The sequence below is a fragment of the Aphelocoma coerulescens genome, chromosome 3 (genome assembly GCF_041296385.1).
Source record: "Aphelocoma coerulescens isolate FSJ_1873_10779 chromosome 3, UR_Acoe_1.0, whole genome shotgun sequence".
NCBI lineage: Eukaryota > Metazoa > Chordata > Aves > Passeriformes > Corvidae > Aphelocoma > Aphelocoma coerulescens.
This window is the reverse complement of record NC_091016.1, coordinates 25,245,033-25,264,973: the sequence shown is the minus strand read 5'-3', so window position 1 is coordinate 25,264,973 and position 19,941 is coordinate 25,245,033. Positions and strand designations below refer to the sequence as shown.

Genomic DNA, 19,941 nt, shown 5'->3' with positions numbered 1-19,941 from the left:
TCATAACCAGATGAACTTAAATGAAGGTGTACTACTTCATGCTATGCTGGTAAACCACCCTAACTAGGAAATAAATTTTCAGTGATTAAGTTGAATTGTTCGTACAAAACGCCAGCTTCAGCTTTTCACCCATACAAAATAGCTTGGAAAATATATACTGCATGTGTTTATTATAGCTACAGTTGCTATGAACATCTATAACTCTCCAACAATTTCTTTGATTTATGTTCAAAAACATACAGGGCATGAAATGATGCCTGCAACCTTACATTTCCCTCAAGAACATTGTGGGGAGAAGATATATTCCAAAACATCATGTTAGATTCCTTGTTATGTCTCCTTTTTAAAATAAATGTATGATAATCAATTACACATGCTTCAAAGCAACTGCCAGTAGATTCCCCAACAGAAAAGCTGTTTGAGAAAAGTTCAATTTTCTTTCACCTAATGGTTGAGTTATAATAAGAGATCTTGCCTAGATATTAAAGGAAAAAAAAAAACATACTATAAAGGATAGGCCTTGCTCCACTTGTATATGCATGCACAGGTTTGTGCTTGCCTGGACTTGACTTAGAACAAGGTTTTTAGAGAAGTAACATCTCCACTGATCAACATGCTAAGAAAAGGATGTGTGTGTGAAGATCTTGCACCTAATCTCCTTGTCATATATGCTTGTAGTAATCCAAATGATGTCAAGAGAATGACACAGATGATAAGTTAATGTATCAGGCTCGACTTCCCTTTCAACCTCAATATGCAAAACATCCCTTTAAGAAGTCCATGCAGCTGTAGCCTCCACTAGCAACAGAAACCTGCAGATGTTTATAGGAATATCAATTAAGCTGAATGGGAGCTCTGCCATTAACGCTGGTGCATGTAAGATTGGACTTTGCAGATCTGCCTGAACTCCACGCAGAGGCCGAAGTGCACGTTTTCTCTGGGGCACTGAGGCCAGTGGGTTATATGCCATTAACAGGTAAGCATAATATGGATGGTATTTCCACAGTCTCATGGCTCTGGCACAGGGACAAGGGCCGCATCCCCGGGCAGCACCCTTGCCCACGATGGGAAGACAGGAGTGGCCAGGAACACAGAGTGAGTGCATGGACCCACCCCACCCCCCCAGCACAGAAAAGATCAGTCTGCCCTGCTTCAGGTAGTTTGTGCTGTCTCCACCCCAAACAGGGAGCTCCAGTTCCTGGGCAGGGAACTTCCCTGTGTCCTGGGCATTTAATTCAATCCTTGGGTTACACTGCAAACTAAACAGCTGACAAACAATACAGGAAACTGGACTGGATGGGACAAGCCCCTCTAAGGAGGACTGGCACCTACTGACACTGAGTTTCCAGCAAATATGGAATAAGGTGGGTGTGTGACTTGTTTCATGGCCCTGTTCATGTCTGTGTGTGCAAAATTCACATGCCAAATAGGGAGATGGAATAAATTCACTCATTCTACTCTTCCCCCCCGCCCCATTTTCTCTGAATCAAACCCTCAAAGAATGAAAATCCACAGGAGGGGAAATACTGGCTTGCTCCCTCTTTAGCCCCCAGTGCTATTTTATTTATTTAAGGAAGCCAAGGAGGAGGAGGGGAGAGGACTGGACATGCGTGCCTACTGCCCATGCAGCCCCAGCTAGATAGCATCAACAGTTGTTCTCCTATTTTCACAGTGGGAAATAAGCAGGTACTAGCTGTATTGGAATAATCAGGAGGAATCTAGGTCAAAATCAAAGCAAGACTGCTCTGTCCATTTGACAAAACTCACATGCAAACACAATACCCATGTAAAAACAAAGAAGTTATTTGTAGCAGTTCTCTCTGTTAGGATTGCTAAACAAGCATGCAGACATTGGCCTACCTTGAGTAAAAGGCACTATTCCTTTCCTGTGACTTCTGAAAAGGCATTCAAAATCAATATAAAATTGCAATATTAGGAAATTTTATAATCATTATTTCAAAAAGGCAGACTTGAAAGGGTCTCTTGTTCATGGGTAAATCCTCAGTTAGTTTTTCTAGTACCGGTGGTTCAATCGAAAGATTCGCCAACTGCCCCCTGGAGAAAACTGAAGATCTGCATTTAAATGGAGATATAGTATTTCCAAATGCACAGTACCTGCAAGGCAGATACTGTCAAGGTTTCTTAGTGAGTGGATCTCAAATTGTATTAGGTACATTTCAGCGCCATAACTATCCCCATTTCGTAGGACTGGGGCTATTTCCATATCATTTTTTTCCTCTGTGCATGCTTTGCAATATTTGTCATGATAAGTCAAAATTAAACCCCCATCTACAACAAAGCCTTCACATAGCAACAACAAGGAATTACAACCTTATGCATAATTCTCTGATGGGGGATGATGAAGACTGTATTAGATGGCCTGACTAAAAATCTTAAATAATTGAAAACTCTGATGACTTAATAGAGTAGTGAGCTTGGTTTACAATGCAGCCAATTTAGAGCCATAAAAACACCGTGTAAAATGTTTATCTTGTGGTTGACCATTACATATCCTATTTATTATTCCAAAGTATTTCAACAGCATTTTTCTTCATCAATGCTGCTGCTGGCGTTTAGCACCCACTCGCTAAATTCACGTGATTTTCCTGGAACAGCTTTAGGAAAAGAAAACAAAAAATTAGCAGATCACTACAAAACTGTTCCTTGTTACTATATGCCTCTTTTCCACATTCTGACTTGAACCGACTTCATGTGCTGCAAAATACGCTCGAAACTGCCGAAGCTAAAATATAATAAATCAAAGCCATATACGTGAAGTTAAAAAGACTGGTGCAACTACTGATCCTGACACATCAGAGAACCAAAAAAAAATCAAACCTCATGAATACTTTGTTGCTAATGTACACGAGTTCAAAGAGCAGTGTTCCTCTTAGGAAAACATCTTAATTTTCATATCAGAAAATCATCCTAACCTTCCAGAAAAGTTGATACGAGTATGCAAGCAAGGCAGAGAGAAGGTTTAGAGTGCGAAAGACACTTGTGATGGGTTTCAGACAAGCAGGCATTAGTCCAGGCAGCCTCTCGCTGAAATTCAGGTTGCAATTGAAATGTCCCTGTAAACAAGGTTACTGCGAACGGCCCAAGATATCCTTCTCAGCAACACCTTCACCAGGAGCCCTTCAGCTGTCTACTTAGTTTGTTATACCTTATCTCACAGCCCTGACATCCTAATGCTGATTCAAATTCAGGATTCAAAATGAAAGACGAAATATCTCTAAGATCACTTAATATTGAAATACCATTGCAGTAATAAGTGGTGCCAGGCTGGAGATATGGATATAGTACTTTAGTGGTAACCTTTTAATTTCTGACAAAATACTGTGGAATAACTGTGATGCTGCACAGACAGTTAATGCAATCGATTTGTTTTCCTTATTTTGATAATGAGCATGCTGAATGTCGTGTTTACCTTCTCCTGCCCCTGGCACATTTTTAAAGTCCTCTAAAAGGAGACCTGCCAGATTCCTGTAGAGACATGAAACGCCCCAGACCACGGAGCCCCCCTCCCCAGAACACTGAACCACAGCTACCTTGATGCTCCCAAGACAAGGAAGATCATAACCACATGAGTCGCTTCATCATTCTAAGTCTTTGGCTATTTTCAGTGGAAATGCAACGCATACACCATGTATAATCTAATGTAGGTTATATTGTAAACTACTCTCATTCTGAAAGTGAGGGTAGGCATGCCACACCAGAACATTTTGTCCTCTGAAATAAAACAGGGAAGTAACAATGAAATGTATCAAGCAAGTTTTATACGTTGTATTTTAAACAGGGTAGCTAATAAATGCCTAAAACTTTGGTGGGTTTATACAAAGGGCACTCAGATTTCCCTCCCAGTCACAGACAGCGATAGGTTCAAGCAGAGGTGGGGGGGTCATCTGTTTTTCTGTTGTGTTATGTTTACTATAAGAATCTCCTTAATAGTATGAAAAGACAGGATTCCAGGGGGCGGGAGTGGAGTGGGATGGGGGTACACTATAGAGGAGGGGGAGAATTACAGGAGAGAAACCCAAGCTGCTCAGTGCCTGCCTTCCCACACTACCATTCACCTTCATTTTCGTCTCCTTTATATTCTACTCATTTTTACTTCCCTCCCCCATTATTTAGTCATCTCTTAAATGCAGTCCTCTCTTCTCTGGGATCACGAAAAACATATTAACTAGAACCAGTACACGGAGTGCATCCCCTGCAGCACTTCAAAATGTACCTCCAGACCAGTCATGCCTTCATCACATTAATGACCAGGGGAAAATAAAAAAATTTTTTTTTTTTTAATTAAAAAGAAAAAAAAATTCCTCACCGCCAGGTCACACTCAGACCCCACAGGCAGCCGCTTCCCCAAACCCCCTCCTCCCCACGGCCGGCGCTGGGAGGGCCAAGTGCCAGGAGGAGCGAGCAGTGCGTGGACTTCGCACACTTTCCTGCGCCCCTCCTGATCCCGGGAGCGCGCGGCCCCGCTGCCTTTGTGTGCGCGCGTCCGCCCGCGGGTCCCGATACCCCGGCACGGGCGGCGCGGAGCGCGTCCCGCGTGGGGCGGCCACGCCGCCGCTCCCGCCGCCCGGGGCCGCCAGCGGAGCGCCCTGACCCCCGCCCGGCGGGCAGGGCTCCCCCCGGGCCTGCTCCGCTCCCGCCGGCCGCCCGCACAAGTGTTCCAGGAAGGAGCGAGCGGCGGGGGAGGGACGGGGACGAGGACGGGCCCCCCCGCCGGCCTCGCCCCGCGCCGCAGCCGGGACACTTCGGGGCTCCCGAGCGGGCACGGCGGGGGGGGCCGGGCGGCCCGGGCAGCCGCCGCCACAGACACGCGCGCCCCGGCACCCGCTGGGAGACTCCGGTCCCCCTGCTCCGCTCGCAGCCGCCGGAGCCACCCCGGGACCCCGGCCCTAAACTCTTGCTGGTTAAAGCCTCGTCACTTTCCCAGCACTCCTGACCCTGGGCGGGAGGAACACACACACACAAAACCTGCGGGGTAGCATCTGTCAGCAGCCAAAAAATCATTCTCCTTCCCTTCTTCCCCCTACCCCCCCCACACACACACCCGGGCCAGTAATTCTAAATGATTGTCCGAGAGGCGAGAGCCACTGAACCCCGGGTGGCCGGTGCTGTCGTGCGGCTTTTTCCAAAGCTGGATTTTTTTGGGGGGAATGACTCTGAGCAAGTGCAATTGGCAAGGGCTGAAGGTGGAATGGGGCGGGGGGGGGTGGGGGGGTAGAGCGCTCCTGGCAGCGGCTCATCTCCAAGCACAAACATGCCCCCCATGCAATGTCAGCTGGCGGGGGTGCGGGGGGGTGCGGGGTGCGGGGGCTCGCTTTACCTGGTCAGCTCAGAACCGCAGGCAGGTTAATCAGGTGAGTCGTCGGGGATTTTAAAGAAGCCGAAGCCGGTTTCTTTGCTAGGAAAGTCTACAACACCATGCAGGGACATTGCAAAATCTTTACACACGCCTCCTTTAACTGGGCTCCCGCGACCTCCGCCGGCGAGGGGGGAGCCGCCGGCGGGCGGGAGGCCGAGCGGCGCCGCGGCGGCGGCGCGGGGGGCGCGGGGGGCGGTGGCGGCGGCGGGCGCGGCCCGGCGGGCGGAGAGCGGCGGCGGGCGGGCGGCGGCGGCCCCGGTCCCCGCGGCCCCGGCCCCGGCGGCGTCCCCGCGCCTCCCTGCCGCCTTGGTAGCGCCGGTCCGCACTCGGCCTGACCCGGGACGTCACGGCGCCTGCCTGTGTTCCCAATGATAACTTGGCAGGAGCAGGGGGAAGCGGCCGGGTTTTTCCTGGGCTCGTTACCGGGTACGTGCACGTTTCTTTCGCATGCGGATTTTTTTTTTTTTTTTGATTTTTTGGTTTTTTTAAGGCGCAGTAACGAAAAGCCGGGACAGGAAATCCGGGGCGCGGCGGGGGCTGCCGCCCCGCGATGGTGGCGGCCGCTCGCCGGCGGGCGCGGGGGAGCGGCGGCGCGGGGCGCAGGCATGCGTTCATCTCCGTGTCTTTCATTTTACCTTCAGGGTGACATTCAGTGCCGGGCGAGCCTCGCCGGTCACCGCCACGTCCCACCTGGAAAAAACACAAACAAAACCACGAAAAAAAAAAAAAAAGCCAACAACAACAAAAAGGCGACTGCAGAAAAGGGGGGATGGGGAGGGAGGGGATGCCAGCCCCCCACGGCCGGGATGCGGGCGGCGGACGGGACACCTCGCCCAGGGGACGCGGGGACACACGCGCCGCCGGCCACTAGCAGGCCATGTGCCGAGCGGCCGGCGGGGGCGGGGGAACGGGCACGGCGCACACACAAAAAACCCCCAGTAAATAAAAAAAAAAAAAGACAAAAAAGCACCCGGAATGCCAGAGGAGGCCGGGCGAGGAGCGAGGATGCCGCACCGCTGCTGCCGTGCAGGCCCGGCGCCGCGCCCCCCCAGTCCCTTGCAGGGCTCTGCAGGGAAGGCGGGGGAGCCCCCGGCGCACAGCGCCCCACGGCCCCGCCGGGAGCCGGGGTGCCCCGGGGGCGCTGCGGGCCAGGCAGCCCGGGCCGCACTGGGGCACCGGGCTGCGCAATGGCGTCGCCGCCGAGGAGAGCCAAGGGCTGGCGCAGACCCTGGCGGGGCTCGGTGAGAGGAGCCTGAGCCATCGCTCCCACCTCTGCTGCTGGGGCAGCCGAGCAGCTGCTCCCGAAGCGGGAGGGTTTGCGTTAAAGCAGAGCGAGCCGGGGCCTGCGGCAGCCCCGGGGCCGCTGTGACCGCCGAGCAGGCTGGCAGCGCTGTGCCCGGCCATGGCAGCAGCCACACGCATCCGCTGCCCTGGGTTCGTGCGCTTCGCAAAGCCAGATCCTGCAAATCTCCATGAACGCTCCCCCTAAATTCCGAGGACATTTTCACACGTGAGACTTAACTCGCATGCAAAAGTATTCCCAGAACTAGGCCTCGCTTAAACTACCCATGGCAGCCTGAGTTTAAGTGCTTCTTCATCTAAAAACCAGTTGTTACCACACATTGCTGCAGCACCACACCACCTACTCTGCGACCGCAGAGCGTCCCAGCAGAGCCCTGAGACAAGTGTCCCTCTTCTGTGTTGCTTTTCACACCACCTATTATAATAACAAGTTACAACATCGCCAATGCACAGGTAACTAGCGCAGCGGAGTTCGTGAAGTGATGCATGTAGCAGGGCCGAAACTAAATTATTTTTTGCAACTGCCTCTGTTCTGCCTTAATATTAGCGTTAATATTTTCATTTTCCTCATTTAAATACAATAAAAGGGAAGATTGCCTTTGCTTAATATTGTTACTAATTAGGTTTTGCAATTCCAGTTTTTATAAGGCGATAAAGTCAGGGAGAAATCAGTGTACACCTTCTCTGTTGCTGGGCTCAGTGCCCTTAGCAGCAGATTATTTTAAATGGTGGGAGCACCTATTGCAACTGGAAAAAGAGTTGGGGGAAAAATAAATCATTCTTGGAATATTGTACAGTCCAAGCATCATTTTAAGAAGCCTGAAATTGAAAGCACTGGGGTTTTTGTTTCTGCTTTGTTTTGGTTTTTTTTTGTTTGTTTGTTTTTAAACCTAAACTACTCAGGATGCTTTCTGGCTTGGCTAGAAAGACAAGTTTGCTACATGTTTCTGTTCTGAAATAATTTTTAACTGCTTTTATGCTAAATTCTTACCTGTTTTAACTCTGCTGTCTCAACAGAGTACATTACTGGCACATATTTTTCGTAGATTTGAGAAGCAGTGTGTACAGCTTGATTGTTGTCTGTTATTTCACCACTCATTTTTAAGTGAGGCTCTTTTGATTGACGTGGGGAATTTGTGTAAAAGGGTATGGCATAGCTACCCAAGATGCTAGTTACAATTACACCATACCTCAGCTAACAGAGAGATCTTTCATTGTGATTGTTAGACTCTTAAAAGTGAATTAGTTAATCAAATTGCTATTTTTGGAGTGTGCTTAAAGGAACATTAAAATGCATTAATTTCATTAAAATAAATGAGCAGATAGGTAACAAAACAAGTATCAGCCAAATAAGCAAGATCTCAACTATGGAGTCACATCCAGCCCTGGTGAAGTCATCTGAGTTGTGCTTGTCTACAGCACATTTAATTTGGCTTCTGCAGTCACACAGCTGACACTTTATTTGGTTGTCAGAGGTGTGTATATTAAAAATGTGCGAACCCTGCGTCTTCTCCAGTGTGATTAACCTCTGAAGTTAAATTCACCTGGTTCCCATTTAGCTCTGCTGTGCAGTCCTATCACACATGCAGTTTTTGGTGTGTACACACTGGAGATGCAGAGAGGCATTCCCAGCCCCTGTATCCGGCTAAGGGACGTGAGTTGTGTCTGAAGCGAGGGTGTGATGAGGTGGATTTCAGCAGAGGCTGCTCACAACTAACTGCATATATATGCTCCAGTTAATAGGCTGTACTGGAGTCTGTGCTACCATCTTTCATTACTGCTGTTACTCATGCCAGTGAGAGTAGAGGAAGGGTTGGTGTGTCTGTAATCACACATTCATTTGCTATGCAGATATATCCTAAGAACCTCTCAGCCCAGGAAAATTATGCTGGAATAAGGTCGGATGTGAATGTAAAGCAGAACTGTGTTCAGATAGTTTATTCATTCTAGAATGACCGAGTTGTTTCCTGGTTTCACTTAATCCACTTTCAAAGTGGATTAAGGTAATTCAAGAAACTGAATTGTTACACTGGTGTAAGAGTTGTCTACACATGGGTTTAGTTGAACGTAATTACTGCGGTACCTAATAAGTGCCTTGAAATAATTTGGTGTGTAGACAAGTCCAGAGTCCCACAGGTGAAAACAACAGAATTTAGTCATTTTGTATAACATGAGGTTAATTTAGCCCAACATTTGACCTACTTCTTTCCTCATGAAGCATATTTAATTCATTACAGGTTTTTCTTCCTCAACAAAAACCCCACAACAGAAATGTATTTGTGATGAGTTTCAAGATAGTAATGCCATGTGTATTCCACTAAAACAGTTTAACCAGTATATACTCTAAATACCTTCTCAGCTGCCCTAAAGAGGACAAAAGGTTCTTTACTGAAAGAAACACTGGCTTCTCAATCATAAATATTTTGAGCGGGTTGTTCCAAACAAAAGGAAAACAAATGCCAAAGCTCTGCTCTGCTCTCTGAGACACCCATGATCCATTTGACTGCATTCCATTCATAGTAATAGCACCCAGTCTGATTCAGCAATTTTAGTTCCTGAATGAGGAACCTCACAGACTCTCACAGAAGAGTTTGCAGTACAGCAGGGCCTTCAGGAGGGGCACCTTAAGAATAGAGAGCTAATTTATAGTTTGCTTACAGAGGTCTGAATCAGGGAGAACCTACCTGAAACCCAGGCAGCCACCCTGCCTCTGCTCTGAATCAGGTGTATTGCATCACTTGCATATGGGAAAGTGACTGAACTGATAATGAGAACATACAATATGTTTTGTGACCTCGTGCCAAGCACAAAGTTTGTCAAATGTCATTCAGTGTCATTCCATGCCATGGATACCCATGGAACCGAGGTGATTCTCTGATGTGAATGAAGCCTCCTAACCTTTAAACTTAAGATTGTTGGTTGGTTTGCTTTTTTGGGGGGAGAAAAACCGAACAAAAACGTGTCACACATTAGCCGGGGTCTTCCCTTACACAAATGAAGCAGCCCCAGCTACTCCGTGTAACAGGCAATGATGCCTACAGGATTCTCATTTTGTGATTACAAGCATGGCTTTGCCCTACTGTGCTTGTCTTGGTTAAGGATATAGGGAATGGATTTCACCTACAACTCCCTCACGCCAAATCTGCTTATTTAAGTAAGAATAATTCTGGTAACAAAATAAGCATTGACTGAAGAAGGTAAACGTGAACAAACGTAAACGAGAAATCAAGTACTCAAATTCAGTGGTGCTGGATGACTTTGACCATGGGTCTTGATATTAAGGCTCAAATATTAAGCCTGATATTGCACTCAGATTGAAGGCAATTAGAGTTTTATAGGAGCATGCCTGATCTGAAATCCCACTTGAATAAAAAAATTGGATTATTGTACACCCTGCTTCTGCTGAGAGGTTTCTGAGCGTTGGATCCACCTGCAGTGGTGGGGTATCCTGGCTCTCCCCCACTCCTGTCATTGCAGGGCCATTACTCATCCAGTGGGGAAGGTGTCTTTAAATCTCCGAGACGATGGCACACGCAAGAGGAAATCTCAGCGCGCAGCCAATGCCAGGCAATGAAGGATCCTCTGTGGGAGTTGGTTAGTAGTGCCAATGTTTGATATTTGTCGTAACAACCACCGACTGTTTTGTTTTTTGTTCTAACAATGTGAATTATGCATTAAACATTAATACAAGTGAGTGTACTTTCTTTTGATCTTCAAGCATAATCATTTCTAATGAGAGCTTATACATGAGCATTGAAACAAATCCCTGAGTCATGTGAATTTACATTGGTTTTACTCTGTGGGAAAGATCCCACATGAGTTACTCATGTCTGTAAAACATAACATACTTATAAATCAGAAGAAAAAAATGAGCTTGCATTTGTCTCTTGGAACATAAATATCTGCGTAGACATTTGGCTTGTACCCTAGCAGTAATGAAACATTAAAAAGTTAATTTATCAGAGATCAGGATTCAGGGTGGGGCCCTCAACTAATGTGAGATCCAAATCTGCTCAGAATAAGCTCAGCTCTTAGTTTCTACCATCTGGCTTTTTACAAGAGTTGAGTCTAGCATCAGAGGAGTTTGAACTAGCTGTAAGTAAAGGGATCAGGATTTGGCTTGCTTGATACAGATAAAAGTTGCCAAACTGCCATCACCACGTTATAATATGCCAGTACAAGCAGGCAAACTGTGCAGTGCTAAGTGGCACCTCTCCAAATGCCCTTGACAGCCAGTATGAGGCTGACCCAGGCCGGACCCACTGTAGAACCTGCTTGGCCATGTTTAGTATCTGCACTTCTTAAAACAACAGTCACAAATGGTGCATTCCGTAAAAACATAAACACTGTGGATTGTATAACTGCCAAGACAGTTATTTAAAATGCAAACAGAATTTAAGCCCTTTCCCCTTTGACATGCTGCACAAATATTAAACCAACAGGCGATTAAGAGCCTACACTTCAGCAGCCGTGCTGTGTGTGCAAGGGACAGGCAGCACACTGGGGAAAGTACAGGTGCAAAACAGTACATGATGGGCCCAACTCCTGGGGGTGCAGGTACTCACTACAAGATTTCCAGAATGCCTCTTGCCTTTCCAAACAGACCTTAATGGCAAAGGTTGCAGGAGGTGGCTATCAAGAAGGTATTATGTTTAATGGCAGATTGGCTCTATCTATGATTAAGGTCATATCGCAGGAATTCTCAAAAGCCCATTAATGTATTTTATTCTTAATGTGTAAGTGCCAAAGGAGTCCTGGAAGTCAGAAATCCAGGATTACCCCACATAATTCAATGTTTTCACAGGAGGCCACAGTCATGCTCTCTGCTACTTCCTTTCTCTTGCCTGAATGACCTTAAACGCTGATGGTAGAGCTTCAAAAGGAGAGTGGAAGCAGCCTATGCATAGAATAGTTTGTAGACTGGAAGAAGAGCAAACACAAAACCCTTCATCCCTGAACTTGAATTCTCCAAGTGTTTTGTTTTATATAATGACAGAGGAACTGATACTATTGCAGTAGAGAAGAAAGCACCCAAGACACTTGGTTAGGGAACCTCAACACTGTTTGTATCTTCCCTGAGGTTGTACAACTTCACCTGGCATGTTAAGTTAAAAGATGGATAGGTCAATATTAGGTCTTAAATAATTTTGGATAGAAGGACCTCAACTCCATCTAGACCCTGCTTGAAGCACATTGACATTATCCAGCTTCAAAAGTTCAGTGAGTCTTCTAACTTTTCAGAATGCGTCAGTACATCCCCAGGCACACACAAAAAGCTGTGCTTGCAAAGATGGGATAGATACAGGTAGAAAATGGTGTACCAGAAGCATGTAGAGAGGCCTCTAAGCATCAGCCAGGGTGACAAAGCATGCTGGCCCATGGATTCCCAGGCTGTATTCACAGCCCTGGAATGCCTGCTGGAAACACTCCCCTGTAATTTAGCTCATTTGGTGTGCATTAAAGATGCTCATTTCTAGACCCCTAAGTGGAATGTGATACTGAACTCATTCTTCCTCCTAAACCAGCAGGCCTTAGCAGATGGCCAAGAGGCCAGTGGGAAGGAGAGAACGCCAGTTCTATCCCAGTTGTTCTTGATGGAAAATTATGAGAAAAGTGAAAATATCTTATTCCACAGACCAAGGCATTTACTTACATTTAAATGCCTAACCTCAGTCAGAACCCTGAATTCCGTTACTATATATGAATCTTACGATATGGTGAAGTCTTATTTGGTAATTACCTGGTCAGAGCCACAGACTAGAAATCAGATATGCAGCCAATGGGAGCCCAGGGGAGTCATACCAGTTTATCCTAGGTGAGAATCCAATCTTTACTTTCAAATTAAAAAATTGATGTTGCATTTTTCCATGGTATTTTGGTCATATCATACAGGGGAAAAAAAAAAGCAAGAAAATAAAAAATAAAGTTATAGATATTTATATAACCAAGACAGAAGCAGAACCAATGGGAAATATTTAGCAATTAAATTCTACATCCAAATTATTAGGTATTTCAGTGTTGGTGCCATGTGGATTACTGCTTAACTTTAGGGCAGCAAGGTAAGCTCATTTTCTTGCCTCTGTCTTTTCAGCCACCATTAGGGCTGCAACCTTCCCATCCTCCAGGGAGAGGGGGAGAAGTTACACAATGGGTGTTTTTCCATGGGCGGATGTCTAAATGTGAAGGGAAACAATTGAATTTTAATGACAATTTTGAGACTCTTGAAGTTAATTTCTGGGCAGTGCAGAAATTAGTGGGGCTCGCTGCTGCCAAGAGCTGCATGTTCTCCTCTCCTTCTGATGTTAGCAGGATTACAGGTCTCAGCTTTTGGCAGAAGTAACTCCCAAAATAGTAGGTCCTTCTCTCTTGCCACAAAAGGCAGAGCAAGAGACCTGCTGCTGTCAGACCCAACTAAGTGTCAGTGCAGAGCAATTGCTACAAAAAACAGGGTAACTGCACCAGATTTACACTACCAGAGATGTGTTCTCATTAGGCATTTACAGCATAGTAGCACTATCCAGGGTAGGATGGTAAATTTGTTAGGTGCTGTACAAAATGTTTCACCGGAAAAAGTTCCTGCATCCAAAAGCACTACAAAAATGATTGCAGAAGGAGAGTGGCAAACAATGGGATATCCTGGGAAAAAAGTACACCAGTGATTGCAGCAAAGGCAGCCAGCTATGAAGGCTTTTCCTACACGCAGGGTAATGATAATTCTGCCAAGGAGGCAAGTTATTTCCTTTTTAGCTATGCTATTTCCACTACATTACTGAATCATGGTTTGTTAATAGCTTACAAACATCAAGTTTAAAAAGCTTTAGGAGCTTTGTCATATATAAGACAATATGTACCAATTTATCAATTTCTGTAGAAATACATGCTCCAATAGATTTTGGGGTTGTGGTTGTCAGAGTGGGGTTTTTAATGACTTTAATAAAGAAGGGATAATTTTGGTCTTGTTTTTGTCTTCTTAGAAGATTCAGAAAGGAATATAAAAGATAGTCCCAAAATCTGTATATATCTACTTGTAGGTAGTGAAGTAGAAAATAAAAGGTGCTTCAGAATAGTGCCAGTCATTTAATCTGCTCTGCAGTTGGATGGCAGAGTGCCAAGCATTTTCACCAAAAGCAGGAGACTCACTGCAGAGGACTGTCTTTTCAATTTTGGGCTATGCAATCATAGCCCCAAACAGGTCATGGAAGGGATCAGCCTTCCCCATGTTACCCCTCTGGTCAGATGGCAGCTCCAGCCAAAAGGAGAGAAGAAAAGAGGACAGCCGTAGCCACCTGGCACTGCCTTTCTGCACAGCAAAAAGCAGGCACAGGAGGAGAGACCTGGTGTCCAGCCAGGTGTGGCAGGACTGGCAAGCCAGGCTGCCAAGCTGGAGCTCATCCTCTGAATGGGATTCTGCAGGGGAGGGCACAGAGAAGGTAACATTGGGGAACTGCTTCCCTTGCAAAGATCTCTGCGTCCCCGTTTACCCTCTCCCGTGAGATGGCCAAACATGGCTCTTATTTGGCAGAAAATTTTCAGCCTGGTATTATGTTACTGTGTCCACCAGCCCACTACAAGGTGCACATAAAACATCATTGCTTAACATGTTCTTGAAATTCCCTTATGCTGCAACCAGTTCTCATTTTAGTTACAGGAGAAGTAAAAGAAACATCAGGAAAACTCACATTACTGACTGATATCAAGCCATTTTTTTCTTAACTAACACTTTTTTATATACAGTACCCAGAGTTTAGTTGTGTCCATTATTTCCTTCTACTCACTTATTTCACCAAGGATCATTTTACTTAGAGCAAATTTTTGCACTGTGCTACTGGATACTATGATACAGTTCCTTGCTGTAGAACAAACTCACTAGTTTAGAAAATCCACCATAATGTTTTGCTACTAAATTTCTGCTGAGAAGTAGAGGCACAAACACCCCATCCAAATCCTTATGGAATTTTCCCAAGAACGTCAGTGTTCTGCTTATCAGGCTTGCAGGCACAGCTAAGTCTCAGCCCCTGCTCTGAGCCCTTGGGACGTGGGTGCTCAGTTAAGACTACAGAAAAAGGGAAAGCATGACCACAATCAACAGTCATTCATTTTAATGGCTACAATGTAAAAACATATTCCTAACCTCACTTGCTACAGCCAGGTACATGATAGGAGAACCAATTTATTTTCTTTTTAACTCTTTTGTACAAGTAATGATTTTTGAGAGATTGGTGTAGTAATTTCCGGTTGTTAGGAGACTGTTGCTTTCTACCTGTGCAGTTAGGATATCAGATTTCTTTCTGAGTTACCAAGACCACTCAGAGTTAACATCCAGAAGCAGTTTCTTCCGTTCCAGCAGCACTTGCTGCTTCTTGGGGCAGTTCTTTAGGTACAAGTCCAATAGAAATGGCCCTTCACTATTTTCCATTACAGCTCAGGTTTTCTGCCTCAGCTTTATGCTGCCACGAGCAAGTACAAAATGGGATCCTAGTTTTCCTCTCCATGCCCTCAGTCCAAAAAATGCTATGCAAGAGTAATTCCATCTGATTTCACATAATTCTGCTCTTGCACTTAAAAATACAGGAGTTAAAAAAATACAGAAGTTATTTGGGGAGTGGAAAGATTAACAGGTCTTCCAATCCTCATACAGGTGACCACAAGGTACAAGCTTTATAGACATTTGATGAATGAAGGGTTGCCACTAAATGAAAGTGTGTCACAAAGCTCTAGAGGAAATAGTTGAAAAAAGATTTTAGGAGTTTGTGAAGGCACCATGAAATTAATGCACTTTATGAGGATACAGCGTGTGTGTAGCAGGTATATGCAAGCTGCTCTGTATTCCTAAATTGATCACCAACATATCACTGGGAACCTGGGCTTCTGAGAGTCATTTCTCTCTCTCTGTGCCTCAGTTCCCTTATATGAAAGTCAGGATAATGTCTTTGGTGCCCCTTGGATGAACAGAACAAGCTCAGCTGCTAAATGTCAAGTATTACAATCAATCACAGGTTTACCACATCTGTTCTACCCAACCATTTAAAATTATTAATATCAAAATAAGCCACTCAAAAATTAGTAATGATTGCAGAAGTCCCAGATTATGGAACATGAATCTCAGTGATTTCAATGGATGTGATGCCAGCCTTAGCGATAAGACTAGCTTCAATGTGATTTGAAAGATCCTAACACTCCAGTGACAAATGATTTGGTCTGCATCTTCTGTTAGTTCAGGAAAGATCTGTGCCTGTCCTGTCACAGTCCCTCAGCTATTGTTCCCCCCTCAACTTTGAATATTTTCCTATTAACACTGCTTGCTCCATAACAAACAATCAAAAAAACTTCGGACCACCCCAGCATTCTATGGTTGAATTTATAGTATGTTTTCCCTCTTAAATAATTTTTATTTTGAAATATTAATGAAAATTTATTTGCCAGGTAATCAGTAAAGGAATTGAGATATAATTCACTCATTATAGTCACTCTCACTTACACGGGTCTACTACTGATGATCCTTCGTTACATAAATGCTTCAGGAAGGTTGGATGCTACATTTTCAGTAATTTCTTTATTCTACCAAGACAGATAACATTGGATGCATAAAGCTTCTCTTTTATGTGGCACTTCCTTTAAAGCAAGTTTATCCCCTTGAGTAAATTTTTCCTAGGCTTTAATGGGAGATATATATATATATAGATAGAGATAGACAGAGAGGTGTACAGACATCTGTATCTGTCATAGATACCTGTATTTATCTATCACACTTAGTCCACTGGCTAGATGTTATTACAGATTGGAAAAAGAAAAACAAAAAGTGCAAACTTCTCTACTCAGTGTTTAGGAGAAGTTAGTATCACCAAATTTAGAAGTATAAACTCCATTTATTTTTTGTCACCTGAATACACCACCTGCCCCAAAAGTACCTGATGTCAGTAGCAGTTCGTGTATGTATGCAGCTGCAAAACCTTTTGATATCCAGATGTCAGTGGAAACCATCACTGGATTACAGTATTTTTTGACATATGTAAAAGATTCAATCACCCTAAAAGTATTTAACACTTTCTACAGAGACATATGAAGAACTTCAAGTATCTTTGAACATAGAAGAGTCACTACTATATTCTACTAAAATGCTTACTACTTCCAACATTTTTCAAGTAGACAAGATGAATATGGAGGGAGGAGGGAAGAAAATTATTCAGAGAAAATTCAAGTCAGAAAGAGAAAAAAATTATTTCCTTATTTATAGTTCAGAGATCTGTGCTATTTTAATTCCTCATTTGAAGAGCTATTTTAAATTATAAATTGCAAGCCTATTTTACATGTCTTGCTCTTCTCGTGTGAATACAAAAATATGAAAGAATAAGGTAAAACAAGATAGTAAATAGTGATTTAATTTGTTCAGAAAGCATTGAGTGATAAGCATCTGCATGGAATTACTTAGTTCAGTTCTACCTGAACATTTTCCTAACCGGAAGAAAACGTGTGAGTTCCTCACCCATTTTAACAGCCGTCATAGATGGATGTTAAACTTAGCAGCAACAGTTCATTGGCAGCTTCCCAAGACTGGCATCAATGTAAGGATTTGTATTTGATATGAATGAAAAAAAAACCAAACCATCATTATCCTGTATTTGAATGGAGGTTTGAAAGAGTTTAACGCAAAACACCAAAGATGCCACGCATGGACATGATAACTATTTCAGGGGAGAGGGAGGAGGGCAAATTTCCTACTGCATGATGAAAAATATAAAAATATTAACTAGAAACCTTGGAAGAAATTAAAGCCTGGAACTACAGCTTTCTACAAAGAAGATTATGTCAGTTCTGTGTATTTCTGCAAGAGAAAACCAAAACGCTGGCTGGGTTTTCTGAGTGCTTCCACAACCCAAACAATAAGAGGAAGCTATTCAAAGTCACGAGAGTTTTGGTGTTAACTGCAGTGAAAACAGAACAGAGCCTTTATCTTAATCAGTTACTTAGAATGAGCTGATACTGATTTATCATCTTTTCTCCCTCCATGTTTAGAGCCACAGCCACTTACACATTACTGACATATTTTCAAAATCCCACACGTGGGCAATAACATGCAGTTCTTGCAAATATTTTGAGGGAAGGAGATTGCCTGTATTATGCCAGTGCTGTGCTTCAGGGTCATGAGTCACTAAGAAAATACAGAGAAATACTTATTTTTGTGCTTTGAATAAGAAGTCTTTTGTGACAGAATATAAGCATGGAGAAGTAGTTTCTAAGTTTATTGTTACTACTCTATTTATTAAGAATGGCAAATTTTGAAACAGTTGAAATACTTAAATGGAAGCACGCCACTATCGCCAGTTTTTTCTGCAAATATTCAGTCAACATCCTAATTGTAGTCCTATCCTATATGATGAAATGAGCTCCAGCTCTCTCCATGCATGACATAGCAGTAAGAAAAAAATAAAAGGAAAAAATCTAAATGCTATTTATTCAGCAACTGAACCTTAGCCAAAATGTACTACTATTTACTATGGTTAATGGTAATTTTACACATATAATAAGCACATAAGGCACTTATAACATTTGAAAGCCTGAGATCTGCATTATCATGTAGGCTCTTTTAATTTTGTTAGGTATATACCAACAGAACTAAACGTGGGCATTTGCAGAAAAAAAATTAGCTTTGTTAAGGCTGAAATAAATGAATAAAAGAAAATAAATACAATATTAAAGTTGTTAATGCTCCATTCTCAACAAAATTCTTATAGTTATGTGCTCTCCTTTCCTTTCTATCAACATGTAATTCTCTGCAGGGATGTCAAGGGGACCATTCTGTTTTCCTAAAGTTAGCAAGCCAACATCTGCTAAATGCAGCACGACATGCTGTTTACCTTTGTTGTAAACTTGAAGCTTTTCCATTTAAGAACTGTATAAATGAATCAGTATTCATTCACACCTATGCCTAGAAGTATCTATTACAAAGCAGAGAGTGTTCATTTTTAATGTCCTCCTTATTGTGATTTTATGCCTTATTCCTCTGCACTGATGCTGTTTGGAATTGCTCTAGATACAGTAACAAATGCAAGGGAAGTAAAACAAAAAACAATAGGGATTTTCCCCTCATTTTCTGCAAGTACTTATGGACAGAAAAAGGTGATAAAAATGCAGAGGTAAAAAGTCTCGCCTGACATCTCAATTAAACAACTCATCAGTTTAACAAACTGCTACAAAACAGAAGTTTTGTCCCATGCTCCAAAAACCAAGATGATAAAATCCCAAACTATGTGTTAAGATTTGCCTTCTAAAATCCTGTGCAATATTTAGTAACTTGTATTTGATGGCAGAATTTCCAAGGGAAATAGTGGGGGCTTGTCTGTTTTGTTTTGATTTTTTAAAATACATATACATTTCTCACCTGCTGAAAGGAAATCTACCTACATCAGCAAAAAGAACAGGTAAAAAGAAAAGACTAATTAACATAAAAAATGCAACCACCCTTTCTTTAGTGAATGCTTTTGAATCAGAAAATAGTTTTTCTGATGCTGCAGAAACCCTGTATTTGAACGAGCACCCACTAACATCATTTGTCCCTCTAATCATCATCATTACTGAGACAGAAACAGCCTTTGTTGATCACACACAACATTCTCTAAAATCCATTTTTTCAATTAAGTTTTTATTCTCCTTCTCACCCGTCTGCTTTTGTTTAGTTTTGAGCACATTTACAGCTGTACTTGGGTTAACTTGTGGCAGTAAGGCATTTGCAGAAGCTGTTGCTCTCAGTAACGTTGGCTATTACTGATTACAGCATTGCTTAAGGCAGATTCCTTGTTCTAAATGGCATTGGACATTTTTACCTGGATATTGCAACACCACATTATGAGCACTGGGATTTAAACAGAACAGTAAGCTGCTGGCCTCTGGCTTTCAACAATAAGCCAGTAGACTTTTGGGTGGAGACACAGCTAGAAAATAGAGCTATCACCAAAGTATCTGATGCAATGCCTATATCTTTCTCTAACTTGCTACTGACCAATTATTACATTCAGCTGCAAAACACGGTCCTAAATAATAAAGGTCAAAGTTTTCATGGACATCTTCTGTGTTTGAGTTGCCACCTTGAAATATCTAAAGCTGGGTTTTACAGTTGCTAGGTTCCCAGATCTCTCATTGGGATTGTATGCCCTCGACATCAGGAAAAGCAAAACCAGAACAGGCCCCACATCACCTCAAATCAAGCCCCGTTTCATTGGAAAAATGGGTTTGACCTCTGCCAGAAGGATGGGCTGATCCCTATT

At 43.5% G+C, this 19,941-nt stretch overlaps 1 protein-coding gene and 1 long non-coding RNA gene across 10 annotated transcripts in view; one reads left to right on the top strand and one right to left on the bottom strand.

Annotated features, from left to right (window-relative positions):
• ESRRG (estrogen related receptor gamma) overlaps window positions 1-19,941 on the bottom strand; it is a 397,608-nt gene that overhangs the window by 369,379 nt on the left and 8,288 nt on the right. For 4 of the 9 annotated variants that reach the window (XM_069009527.1, XM_069009528.1, XM_069009529.1 and 1 more), the window contains exon 1: window positions 5,339-5,496. The exons of the other annotated variants lie outside the window; for them this stretch is intronic. The gene's annotated coding sequence lies outside the window, so the exon portion shown is untranslated. Of the gene's footprint in view, window positions 1-5,338; window positions 5,497-19,941 lie in introns of those variants that run through there. 9 annotated transcript variants of the gene reach the window in all.
• LOC138107822 (uncharacterized) lies at window positions 5,620-10,378 on the top strand. Its single transcript, XR_011149714.1, has 2 exons — window positions 5,620-5,803; window positions 6,019-10,378. It is a non-coding gene; the product is annotated as an uncharacterized lncRNA (long non-coding RNA).